Consider the following 13,947-nt stretch of genomic DNA (forward strand, 5'->3'; position numbering starts at 1 on the left):
GAAAGAGAAGGGGGTTGAAGAAATTCCTATAGTCAGAGAGTTTTCTGACATTTTTCCTGTAGAGTTACCGGGTTTGCCTCTAGATAGAGAGATAGAATTTCAGATTGAAGTAATACTGGGAACTGTACCTATTGCCATGTCACCATACAGAATGGCTCTAAAAGAGTTACAAGAATTAAAGATCTAATTGCAAGAATTATTGGATAAAAGGTTTATCAGACCGAGTGTCTCACCATGGGGAGCTCCAGTTTTGTTCGTCAAAAAGAATGATGGATCAATGCGTCTTTTCATTGATTATAGGTAACTCAATAAAGTGACCATCAAGAATAAGTATCCCCTCCCCCGAATTGATGATTTGTTTGATCAGTTAAATAGAGTTTCAGTGTTTTCGAAAATTGATTTACGTTCTGGTTATCATCAATTGAAGATTCAAGATAAAGATATTCCAAAGAAAGCTTTCAGAACGAGATATGGTCACTATGAGTTTATCGTAATGTCGTTTGGAGTTACAAATGCTCCAGCTGCTTTCATGGATCTTATGAACTGAATATTTCAACCCTATCTGGATCGATTCATTGTGGTATTCATTGACGATATTTTAGTGTATTCGAATTTGGAAGAAGAGCACAGTTCGCATTTAAAGATCATTCTACAAACTTTGAGAGAAAAGAAGCTTTATACAAAACTCTCGAAATGTGAATTTTGGTTGAAGGAAGTGAAGTTTCTTGGACATGTGATTTCTGCAGAAGGAATTCGAGTGAATCCCCAAAATATTAAAGCCATTTTAGAGTGGGAAGTTCTAAAGAATGTGTCAGAAGTCCAGAGTTTTCTGGGGTTAGCTGGTTATTACCGAATGTTTGTTAAAAACTTTTCGATAATAGCATTACCCCTAACTAAATTATTGAGGAAAGAGGTAAAATTTGTGTGGACTCCGGAGCGCCAAGAAAGTTTTGAAAGGCTAAAGAAGGTCTTGACAGAAGCTCCAGTGTTGATTCAACCCGAGTCTGGCAAGAACTTTGTAGTGTATAGTGATGCGTCTCATAATGGCTTGGGATGTGTGTTAATGCAAGAAAGTAAAGTGGTAGCTTATGCATCGAGGTAACTCAAATCGCATGAAAAGAATTATCCCACACATGTTCTAGAGATGGCTACAGTAGTATTTGCATTTAAGATCTGGTGTCACTATTTGTATGGTGGAAAATGCTACTTGTATACAGATCACAAGAGTTTAAAATACTTGATGACTCAGAAAGAGTTGAATTTAAGACAAAGGAGATGGGTGGAATTCTTAAAAGATTATGATGTAGTGATTGATTTCCATCCAGGAAAAGTAAATGTGGTAGCAGATGCCTTAAGTCGGAAGACGTTTGCAGCCTTGCGAGCATTGGATGCCAGACTATCGTTAAGCAGAGACGGTGCAATATGTGCAGATTTGACTCTCAAGCCATTATGGCTAGATAAAATTAAAGAATTGCAAGCTAGATATGAAAAGTGTTTAAAGAAGTTACAGCAGATAAGGAATGGAGAGGCTACGGATTATGAAATGAAAGCTGATGGGAACTTATATTATCAAGGGAGGCTGGTGATTCCAAATGATGATGAGTTGAAGAAAGACTTGTTAACGGAAACTCATTGTAGTCTATTGACTATGCATCCAGGAGGAAATAAAATGTATATGGATCTCAAGAGTCGATATTGGTAGTCGGGAATGAAGAAAGACATTACAGAATTCGTATCCAGATGTTTGACGTGTCAGCAAGTCAAAGCTGAACATCAGGTTCTGTCCGGACTGTTGCAACCTATATCTATTCCTCAGTGGAAATGGGAGAATGTAACAATGGATTTTGTAACGGGTTTACCTTTAACTCCGAATAAAAGAGATTCTATTTGGGTGATTGTAGACAGATTGACTAAGTCAGCTCATTTTATTCCTGTACGAGTTGACTTTTCCATGGATAAGTATGCTGAATTGTATATCAGGGAGGTTATAAGTCTATATGGTGTACCTATTTCTATTGTTTTGGATCGAGATCCTAGATTTACGTCATGGTTTTGGAAATCATTACATAGAGCGTTAGGAACTCGGTTGAATTTTAGTACATCGTTTCATCCATAAACCGATGGGCAATCTGAGAGAACAATCCAAATTTTGGAGGATATGTTGAGAGCTTGTGTTATCGAGTTCAAAGGATCATGGAAAAGGTACTTGCCTCTTGCTGAATTTGCGTACAACAACAGCTATCAATCAAGTATCAAAATGGCACCTTATGAAGCTTTTTATGGAAGAAAATGTAGTACACCCCTAAATTGGTTCGAACTTAAAGACAAAGAAATTCTTGGTCCGGACTTGATCCAGGAAGTGGAAGAAAAGGTTCAAGAAATTCAGAGTAATCTCAAAGCAGCAGCTAATAGACAGAAATCATACGCGGATCTAAAGAGAAAAGAGATAGAATATCAAATAGGAGATAAAGTGTTTCTCAAAATGTCTCCTTGGAAGAAGGTTTTGATATTTGGTCGAAGAGGAAAGTTAAGTCCTCGATTCATTGGACCTTATGAGATCGTAAAGAGAGTTGGACCAGTGGCATATCAATTGGCATTACCACCTGAAATAGAAAAGATTCATGATGTTTTCCATGTCTTAATGCTTCAGAAGTATCGATCTTATCCCTCCCACATTGTGACTCCAGAAGAGATCAAGATTCAACCGGATTTAACATATGAGGAAGAACCAGTTCAAATTTTAGCTCATGAGATTAAGCAATTAAGGAACAAGACTATTCCATTAGTCAAAGTATTGTGGAGAAATCACAAAGTAGAGGAAGCAACATTAGAGCGTGAAGAGGATATGATGAATAGTACCCCCATCTTTTCGTGCAATGAAAATTCGAGGATAAATTTTCTTTAGGGGAGATTTGTAATATCCTCAATACCGGGTTAGTGACTAAATTGTAAAAATTCATAATTTGATGACTAAAACAGAATAATTGAATAGTATTGTAATTTGGTATAGGGTTAAATTGCAAAGAAGAAAGAATAGAAGGATAGAATGGTCTTTTGCAAGGAAAAATAATTAAAAAAAGGATTTATATATTAGCTCCACGTGGAAGAGAAGAAAGAAAAACAAGGTTCCAGAGTTCTCTTCTTCTCTTCTTATCTCCTAAACGTGAAGAGGCCAAAACAAATGTGAGATTTTTCATGAGTTAATTGTTTGCTGAAATTTAAGTTTTGTTTTGATCCTTAGATGCTAATTAAGCTTAAGGAAAGCTTAATTTGCTTTAAAACAACAAGATGAATGGTGTAGGAAGAATTAAAGGTTAGGAGTTCTTGAATGGGATTTTGAAATAGAGTTCATATTGGAAATTAGAGGTTGAATTTGACTTGTCATCGACTTAATTAAGACATATGAAGTGTTAAAAATAGATTTAGAACATGTTGGAAATTGAGGGAGATTCTTAAAATCTATGTGGAGGATTGGATTTTTAAGTTTAAGAGGTATTGAATGGGTATTAATTAGTTTAAGTAGGTATATACAAGTTAAGGATATATAAAGAAGGGAAATATAAAGTGTTGAGAAGATTATGAAGAGATTTTCATGCTAAAATAACATTTCTGGGCTATGTGCATCAATGCACATTCAATGTATATCGATGCATCAAGGGTAAAAACCCAGAAATTATTCAATGTGCATCGATGCACATAAAGTGTATCGATGCACTCATTTAAAATAAAAACATCGAATGTCATCAGTGCATCGATGCACAAGTAGTGCATCGATGCACCCCCTAAAATACAAACATCAAATGGGATTTATGTACCGATGCATAGTTAGTGCATCGATGCACCTGTTAAGGGATGCATCGATACATGGTGTAGTGCATCGATGCATACCTTCATTAAAAGATAAAAATAGCTTTCTTTTTAGCCTAAGGAGTGATAATTTAGAATATATTAATTAGTATACTGATTATTATCAATGTATTACTATGTAGATATAGAACATAATTTCGTTCCGGAACAAACAAAGGAATAGGATCAAGTCAAAACAAGCAAGGCCAAGGTGAGTGCATATCCTAGATGAAATGGAATTGAGATAAAACTTGCGATAAGTCTATCTCTTATCATTGAATTTATGATAAGTCTATCTCTTATCATTGAATTTATGATTCTATATGCATGCACATGCATACATATATAAATGTTAACGTTATAGTGATTCCATGCATTTTTCATTCATGATTAACATGATATTATATGAATGAATGCCATTATCAGAGAATTCTTCCAGGTATGTGAAATAATGAAAATGATCATATGAAGTGACTTATGTGTTTACATGGATAGTGATGAAAGAGATATGAAATGAGAAATGTATTTATAATTAAGCCCATGTTATTTAATATGAGAGCTATAGGTATAATTGGCATGCCAAGAGTCGAGGGATAATCAGTGGTCCTTCGGGACATAGTGGTTCTTCAGAACAATCAGTGGTCTTTCTGAACATAGTGGTCCTTCGGGACAAATATTCAGTGCCCTTTGAGGGAATTATACGAGCTGTGGTGACATTGTTGAGTTAATCGATTGATGGGGATGGCCAAGAGGTGGGTGAATTGGCAATTAAAATTTTGGTGGAAGCTTTTGCAGAAAATTGAAAATATTTGCACAACGATTTAGAGTGGTTCGACTTTCTCAACCAAAGTCTACGTCCACTACCTTAGCTATCCACACTAAGGATTTTCCAACAAATTCACTAATTTGTTCTTTCTTTTGAGGACAAAGAGTAACCTTACAACTCCCTCAAGAATTATACCCCAAATTCTTGAGCACACTCTTTTTCAAAGAGAAATACACAAATTTGCAAACTTACAAGGAAAACCTCACAAGGTAAGATGTTTGCACAATTCTAGAACAAGAAAATAACACTAAAAAATAATTATAAATGAGCACAAATGGTGTTCTTGAAAGCAAAATGAATATTGAAAGGAAAATTGGCTTGATTTGCACAAACTTGGTGTTTGATGCTTTCTCTCTTGTTTCTCTATGATTTCTTGTTGATCAAAGGCTTCAGAACTTGTTTAAATACTCCCTCAATTGATTCTGAATGTTGGGGATGATTAGTGGAGTCAATGGAGCCGTTTAAGTGTGAAAACCATTAATAAAACAGCTTGGAGCATGGGGGAATCAGTACCCCCTTTATAGGTAATCGGTTTCCTAAGTGTAAAATTCAAAAATTTTGACCATTGAATAGGGGGAATCGGTACCCCCTTGCGGGAGAATCAGTTCCCTCCGAGCATTATGTTTTCTCGAAGCCAAACCATTCAGGGGGGAATCAGTACCCCCTTGGGGGGGAATCGGTTCCCTCTGAACAATCTAGAATTTTTGGTTTTGAAACGGTTTGAAATACTTTGTAAAATTATTTTGAAATTATTTTAAGATTAAAACTTAATTTTACACTTGAGTAAGGATTAAAAATAACATTTGAAAGATTTGGAGTAATATTTTGATATTTGAATAATTATATCAAATATACTCGGAAAATCTTTTGGAAAATCTTAAAATTCATTTAACTTAATTTGTTATATCGAAATATCAAAATGTTTTCAAAAATCTCTCCATTTTTGATATAACAAAACATTTTAGTAATTTTAATATTTTGAAATCAAGTTTTGAAATTACTCCCCCTTACTCTAACACTTCTCCCCTTTAAAAACACTTTAATATTTCTCCCCCTTTTTGTTAAATCAAAAAGACCTTTAAAAGATTTTAAACAAGTTTTTGAAAAACAATTAGCCAATTGATAACTAAATATAGCGTAAGCTGCTAAGATCATAATCAAGAGAAAGATTAGCCATTAGTTCCATAATTCAATATTCATAAACAATGTGAAATGGCAAAAATTGGTCATAATGCAACTAATATGTAAATGATGCAAAAATAAACATTAAACTTAAAATGAAAGTGAAAATCAAACCAAATATATAAGCATGTAAGTTCAAATATCCAATTATCCAATAAATTCAAACACCCAAAATAAAACAATCCATGAACATCAAAATATTTCACAATTAAAAGTTCTGAGTTCGAGACGATAAACCCATTGACCCTAAGACCGAGTTTGAACAAATTACTAAGGAGACAACCATAAACCAAGGTTTCTATATTCTTGGAAGGAACAACGTTTATGGAAACTCACTAAAGATAATCTGTGGCAGATTAATCTTCTTTTTATGTTGGATACAATATATCCACCATATATCTATGTTCCTAAGGGAGGAGTACCTACCTCCGGATGATCTAAACCACCAAGAGATCAAATAATGAAGGAATCTATCACGATGAGTTCTTAGGGTACTCTCACTATCCTTAGACTTATAGGGTGAATTCACAGTCTCTTTTTCATTAAACCTGAGTTATCTAGTCCAAAATGGGTAGCGATTGTGCCGGAGTCAATAAAAATGAATTGTCCTAAAAGATAGGATCGAATTCCTATAATTTCATATCGGCGCTCGTTTTGGACACATACCACATTGGAATAGAAAAATGCTGACTAATTGATGATAAACCAAAGGTTTGAGTTTAAAGAGTTTATCAAACTTCTAGGATTTAAGAGTAGGAAGATATTGGAAGTCCATATCTTCTATAGCTTGAATCGAAGGGATATTTTCTTCCCGGATTTTGTATGACTCAAAACAAGTATGGTACTTATGATATAGATCTTGTCTATGACCAGGTACGTGAAACAAGAGTTCAGAATGGTCATATTTGGGTTATTTGGATTGGGTGGAGGAATAAGAGGTCGATTTTGACTTGAGCTACTAGACAATGTCCTAGGTCGTTTAGGATTTAACATGGTTTAAGAATCAGAATAGAATATGTAACCTGTAAATTTAAACACATTTATGCAATATAATCAAACCCAAAACTCAAATGAGTCCTCAATATTTCAAGGTTCTCTAAACCAAATCCTAAAGGGCAATGTTTTGAAAAACTATTTGGAAAATAATGTTTGAAAATCATAATACGTATAGTTTTTATGAAAACATAATTGAATCAAAAACATCAATTAAAACAACAATTTTCGATTTTTTTATTTTGAAATTTAAAGATAGTTTTGAAAAATTGATTGTAAAATCATCATATAACCAATGTCCGATGTAATGTTCATCTTAGAACTAATCAAAACTAGTCTTAAGTTTAAAAATCAATGAAATAGAAGATTTTGAAATATTACCATGAAAATTTGGATTTTATGAGAATGTGATGTTGTTTGCAAGGATTAGAAGTTGAAGAACGATCTAATTTCGACTTGTATTTGATGATTTTGGCAAAAATGGAGATTTAGAGAGAAAGAGATGATGAACGACGTTTAAGAAAGAAGAGAGGTTTTGAGAGAATGGGTTTTCTGGTCGTGATATATCCAGAACCCGTGGGGGGTATCGATTCCCTCAAGAAGGGAATCGGTTCCCATTCAAAGGGGGAATCGGTTCCTCTTCAAGGGGGGTATCGATTCTCTCTGCACTAAAACTGCTAAAATTTGATTTTAAACACTCAAAATGCTAAATTAATTTTCTCTAGTGGTATTGGCAACTCATATATTGAAAATTAATCATGTTCAATCCATCAAATTAATCTTTAAATTACATTTGAACATAAAGTTAATTTTCACCAAGAATCATAAACTCCCCCTAACTAAAAGCAATAAATGCAATCAAAAAATACTATTATAAGCATTTTTCATTTATTCTTGAAAGTGCTAAAATTATTTTAAGCACTAAGTGAAGATAGGTTAGGTAAACCTAATTCTCTCCTAAGTGTCCAAAAACGTTCCTTGTCTAAAGGCTTTGTAAAGATATCCACTAATTGATGCAAAGTATCGACAAATTCTAGAACTACATCTTCCTTAGTGACATGGTCTCTAATGAAGTGATGTCTTATTTCAATGTGCTTAGTTCTAGAGTGTTGGATGAGATTTTTTAGTGAGAAAAATAGCACTAGTATTGTCACCCTTAATAGGAATGATACCTACTTCAATTCCATAATCAAAAAGTTGTTGTTTCATCCATAAAACTTGTGCACAACAACCACCAGCTGAAATGTATTCGGCTTCAGTGGTAGATAATGCAACATAATTTTGTTTCTTTGAAAACCAAGAAATCAGCATATTTCCAAGGAATTGGCAAGTACCGGAGGTACTTTTCCTATCTAATTTGCATCCTCCATAATCCTCATCAGAAAAGGCATGCAAGCTAAAGCTAGAGTCTCTAGGATACCAAAGTCCTAAACTAGGAGTGTCCTTAAGGTATCTAAAGATTCTCTTAACAGCTAGTAAATGTGATTCCTTAGGACATGATTGAAATCTAGCACATAAGCAAACACTGAACATGATGTCTGGTTTACTTACAGTTAGATAAAGCAAAGAACCAATCATTGACCTATATAATTTAACATCCACACATTTACCTCCTTCATCCAAGTCAAGCTTTGTAGAAGAGCTCATTGGAGTGTCATGAGGTTTCCCATTTTCCAGTCCAAACTTTTTGAGCATATCTTTGACGTATTTAGCTTGATTGATGAAGATGCCATATTTTCTTTGCTTGATTTGGAGTCCCAAGAAAAATGAGAGCTCCCCCATCATGCTCATCTCAAATTCGCTTTGCATTAGCTTAGAAAATTCTTGGCAAAGAACATCATTAGTAGAACCAAATATTATATCATCAACATAAATTTGAACTACTAATAAATCTTTACCTTTATGCTTTAAAAACAATGTAGTGTCCACCTTCCCTTTTGAAAAACCTTTTTTAATTAAAAAGTTTGACAATCTTTCATACCAAGCTCTAGGAACTTGTTTTAAACCATAAAGTGATTTTGTCAATTTAAGAACATGATCCAGAAATTTTGAATCTTTAAAACCTGGAGGTTGTTCCACATACACTTCTTCTTTAATAAAACCATTTAAAAATGCACTTTTAACATCCATTTGATATAATTTAAATTCATGAAAACATGCAAATGCTAATAACATTCTAACTGTTTCCATCCTAGCTACGGGAGCGTATGTTTCATCATAGTCTATGCCCTCTTCTTGAGTATACCCTTGAGCAACAAGTCTAGCCTTGTTTTTCACTATATTACCACTCTCATCAAGCTTATTCCTAAATACCCATCTAGTACCTACAGTAGATTTATTACTAGGCCTTTCAACTAATGTCCATACTTTACTTCTCTCAAATTGATTTAACTCTTCTTGTATAGCCATAATCCAATGTTCATCATTTAATGCTTCTTTAATATTCTTAGGCTCTATGCATGAGATAAATACAACATAATTACAAATATTTCTAAGAGAAGATCGAGTTGTTACCCTTTTGAATGGATCACCTATGATTTCACCATCCTTGACATAGTTGTACTCTCTTGGGTAAGATACTTCCCTTTCTTCAATGGTTGGATTCTCGAGAGGATCATGAGTTTCCTCATCTTTCGTTTCTTTCTTTGATGATGATTCTCGAACGTCATGTCTAACGTCATTTGTATTTATAATACCTACATCATCATTCAAACAAGAATCCTTCCTTAAAAGGAGATTATCATCGAAAACATGTATAGACTCTTCTACAACTAAAGTTCTTTTATTAAATACTCGATAAGCTTCAGAATTTAAAGAATAACCCAGAAAAATTCCTTCATCACTTTTAGCATCAAATTTGCCAAGATTGTCTTTACCGTTGTTCAAAACAAAACATTTACACCCAAAAGGATGAAAATAGCTAATGTTAGGCTTTTTATTTTTATTTTTTTGAAAAGTTCATATGGAGTTTTCTTTAAAATAGGCTTAATCATTACTCGATTAATAACATAACAAGCGGTATTTGTGGCTTCCGCCCAAAAATATTTTGGAAAATTGTTTTCACAAAGCATAGTTCTAGCCATTTCTTCTAAAGTTCAATTTTTCCTTTCAACAACTCCATTTTGTTGAGGGGTTCTAGGTGCTGAAAAATTATGACTAATACCATTAGAATTACAAAATTCAGTAAATCCAAGATTTTCAAATTCAGTTCCATGATCACTCCTAACACTAGTTATAGAGTAACTTTTTTCGTTTTGGATTACTTTTGAAAACGTGATGAATTTTTCTAATGCTTCATCTTTAGTACTTAAGAATAGAACCCAAGTATATCTAGAATAGTCATCTACCAAGATAAATGCATATTGTTTTCCACCCAATCTAGTAGTTCTAGATGGCCCAAAAAGATCTAAATGGATCAATTGCAATACTCTACTAGTTGATACATCATTAATGGATTTAAAAGAAACTCGCTTTTGTTTTCCTTTAGCACAAGCATCACAGATTTTATCATTATCAAATTTTAGCTTTGGCAACCCTCTAACTAAATCTCCTTGAATCAATCGTTGCAAAACACTCATACGAGCATGTCCTAGTCTCCTATGCCATAACCAACTATCATGCTCATCCTTAGCAACTAGGCATAAAATAGTCATATTGATAGAATCTAAATGCACCATGTAAATGTTTCCTATTCTATGACCAACAAGCATAATCAAAGTAGATGCAATGTCAATCAATTTTGCAAACACTTAATTTAAAAACAAGACATTGTATCTTTTGTCAAATTCATCTAATCGGATTATGCTTTAATCCATTCACATACAAAACATTATGCAATGTTGATTATCGAGATTAAAAGCACATGCATAAAGTTTTTGAAAATGTTATGCATTAAAAAAATGCATAAACATTAAGAAAAATTTAAGGTCAAAATTTTGCAAAAACCAAAGTTCTTGAGAAAAAAAAGCGATATCAATTGTTAAAGATATATCAAAAACAATTTTGACCAAAAATTAATATGATGAACTAGAGTTTATAAAACATTACCAAAAATTACTATGTTCATCATACAATATTTTTCAACATACATGAGATAAAACATAATCATTTAGAATTATTCAACATTTAAAGCCTCATGTATGCATAAACAAAATGAGCAACCAAATAAAATAAAAACATTAAGTTTAGAGGTTACTCATTCCTTTTTCATGTGTGGCTAGAGCATCTTGAATATCATCATCTTCATCACCATTGCTCTCACACACCTACAAGAGACATTTAAGTAGATTTTGGTATCCAAATTGCTTTGGATTCTTGAACATTAGTTTCAATGTCTCTTGTTCCTTTTGGAACCCATACTTGTCTAATTTTAAATCGTTTCCCTTTCTTTAAAGGATAAGTATGTTTCTTATGACAATGTGAACATATTGTCATTATTGAACTAGATGAATTATTTAAAATGATATCTTTTTCTTTTGTTAAACATTCAAGCTTAACTTTCAAATCGAAATTTTCTTTTTCAATACTTTCAAATTTCATTTTTGAAAGCTCTAAATCCTTCTTCAAGATTTCATTTTGATTTTCAAAATCTATTTTCGTTTCTAGAAGAAGTTTGTTTAATTTGAAAATTTCTTTTTCAAAGTTTTCAAATTTTATTTTTGAAAGCTCTAACTCCTTTCTCAACATTTTATTTTGATTTTCCAAGTCTGTTTTAGCTTTCAAAAGAATATCATTTTCAGCAATAAATTTAGAAATCAATTTATTGTATTTGGAGTTCATGGTCTCAAACTCCGAAGATAATTCATCATAAGCATCTTGTAACTCATTAAAAGATTTTGAATTTAATCTATTTGAGTTAGAAGATACCTTTGCCTCTGTGAGAGCTAATAGAGACATCACCTTTATTGGTTCTTCTTCTTCCTTGTCTCCATAGATCTCCTCAAGCTTATCCCACATCTCTTTGGCATTTGAACAAGAAGAAACTCCTTTATATACATTAGGATCAATTGCACAACACAACATGTGCATAGCTTTTGTATTTTGTTGAGCTTTCTTCCGTTCTTGATCACTCCACTTCTTTGCCTTCTTTGTAGGAGAAGAATATCCTTTATCGATCATCATCCAAGCTTCCATATCAAATGCTTGGATAAATATCATCATAAGCTTCTTCCAATGACTATAATTTGTTCCATTGAACTGTGGAGGCACGTCAATTGGTCTGGATTCTTCCATGGAGAATGAACCGGAAGTGGACGCCATCTTTATCGATTTAACTCTTCCCAGATCTACTCAAGATGCGGTTAAACCTTCAAATGAGTCAAGCTCTGATGCCAATTGTTGAGTTAATCGATTGATGGGAATGGCCAAGAGGGGGGGTGAATTGGCAATTAAAATTTTGGTGGAAGCTTTTATAGAAAATTTAAAATTTTAGTGGAAGAATTATACCCCAAATTCTTGAGCACACTCTTTTTCAAAGAGAAATACACAAATTTGCAAACTTACAAGGAAAACCTCACAAGGTAAGATGTTTGCACAATTCTAGAACAAGAAAAGAACATTAAAAAATAATTACAAATGAGCACAAATGGTGTTCTTGAAAGCAAAATGAATATTGAAAGGAAAATTGGCTTGATTTGCACAAACTTGGTGTTTGATGCTTTCTCTCTTGTTTCTCTATGATTTATTGTTGATCAAAGGCTTCAGAACTTGTTTAAATACTCCCTCAATTGATTCTGAACGTTGGGGATGATTAGTGGAGTCAATAGAGTCGTTTAAGTGTGAAAACCATTAATAAAACAACTTGGAGTGTGGGGGGAATCGGTACCCCCTTATAGGGAATCGGTTCCCTAAGTGTAAAATTCAAATATTTCGACCGTTGAACAGGGGGGAATCAGTTCCCTCCGAGCATTCTTTTTTTCTTAGAGACAAACCATTCAGGGGGAATCGGTACCCCCTTGGGGGGAATCGGTTCCCTCTGGATAATCTGGAATTTTTGGCTTTGAAACGGTTCGAAATACTTTGTAAAATTGTTTTGAAATTATTTTCAGATTTAAACTTAATTTTACACTTGAGTAAGGATTAAAAATGACATTTGAAAGATTTGGAGTAATATTTTGATATTCGAATAATTATATCGAATATACTCGGAAAATCTTTTGGAAAATCTTAAAATTCATTTAACTTAATTTGTTATATCGAAATATCAAAATGTTTTCAACAGACAGCATAGTGCACAACCTCTATGTACTCACATACCTTTCTTCTCAATAATGTACATAGGCAATCCAAAGATAAATTAAAGTGAAATTAGCATAAAAATGTATGTTTTATATGTGCATGTTATCATCATGTATGTTATAGTGTAATAGATATATGCAAGTCGAAATGTCATGATCAATGGTAAGAATGCATGTTCATAAATTCATTGTTATACATGTGTATATATATATATTTATGTTATGCCTCACTAAGTCTGTGATTTAGCGTGTAAGTGATTTACACGTAGGTACCAGGAATCGAGAAGAACATAAATAGGAGTGGCAAGAACAGCAGCACTGCTAGAAGATCATATCAGAAGTAACTGATAAAGTATGCATTTTGTTGTGTATAGTGTGTTGGAATGTAAGAAAAGTGTTAGTTACAATTGCTCTGATCAATTTTGTCTTGTTTTGGTTAACATGTGTAAAGTAACAATGTTATTTTAATGAAAGTTTTAAATTTCCTTGATTTTTCGTCAAGAGTCAATGCGACACCTCAAACTCGTATCCGGGTCGGATGCGGGTTGAGGGTGTTACACAAAGGCACAACATTTGCAGCACAGCTTAAATCGAGAAGGGTTATCTTCCATACAAAGACCTTCGAGTTCGACTACACTCAGCTCCAAGGCACATCATTTGCAGCATAACTTAAGTCGAGAAGGGCTATCTGCCAAAGACCCTCGAGTTCGATTTCACTCAGCTTTGATGGCATATCATTTACAGTATAACTTAAGTCGAGAAGGGTTATCTGCCAACCAAAGACCTTCGAGTTCGACTACGCTCAGCTTCAAGGCACATCATTTGCAGCATAGCTTAAGTCAAGAAGGGCTATCTGCCAAAGCC

Source organism: Hibiscus syriacus, unplaced genomic scaffold, assembly GCF_006381635.1.
Source record: "Hibiscus syriacus cultivar Baekdansim isolate YM2019G1 unplaced genomic scaffold, ASM638163v2 tig00111272_pilon, whole genome shotgun sequence".
Lineage (NCBI taxonomy): Eukaryota > Viridiplantae > Streptophyta > Magnoliopsida > Malvales > Malvaceae > Hibiscus > Hibiscus syriacus.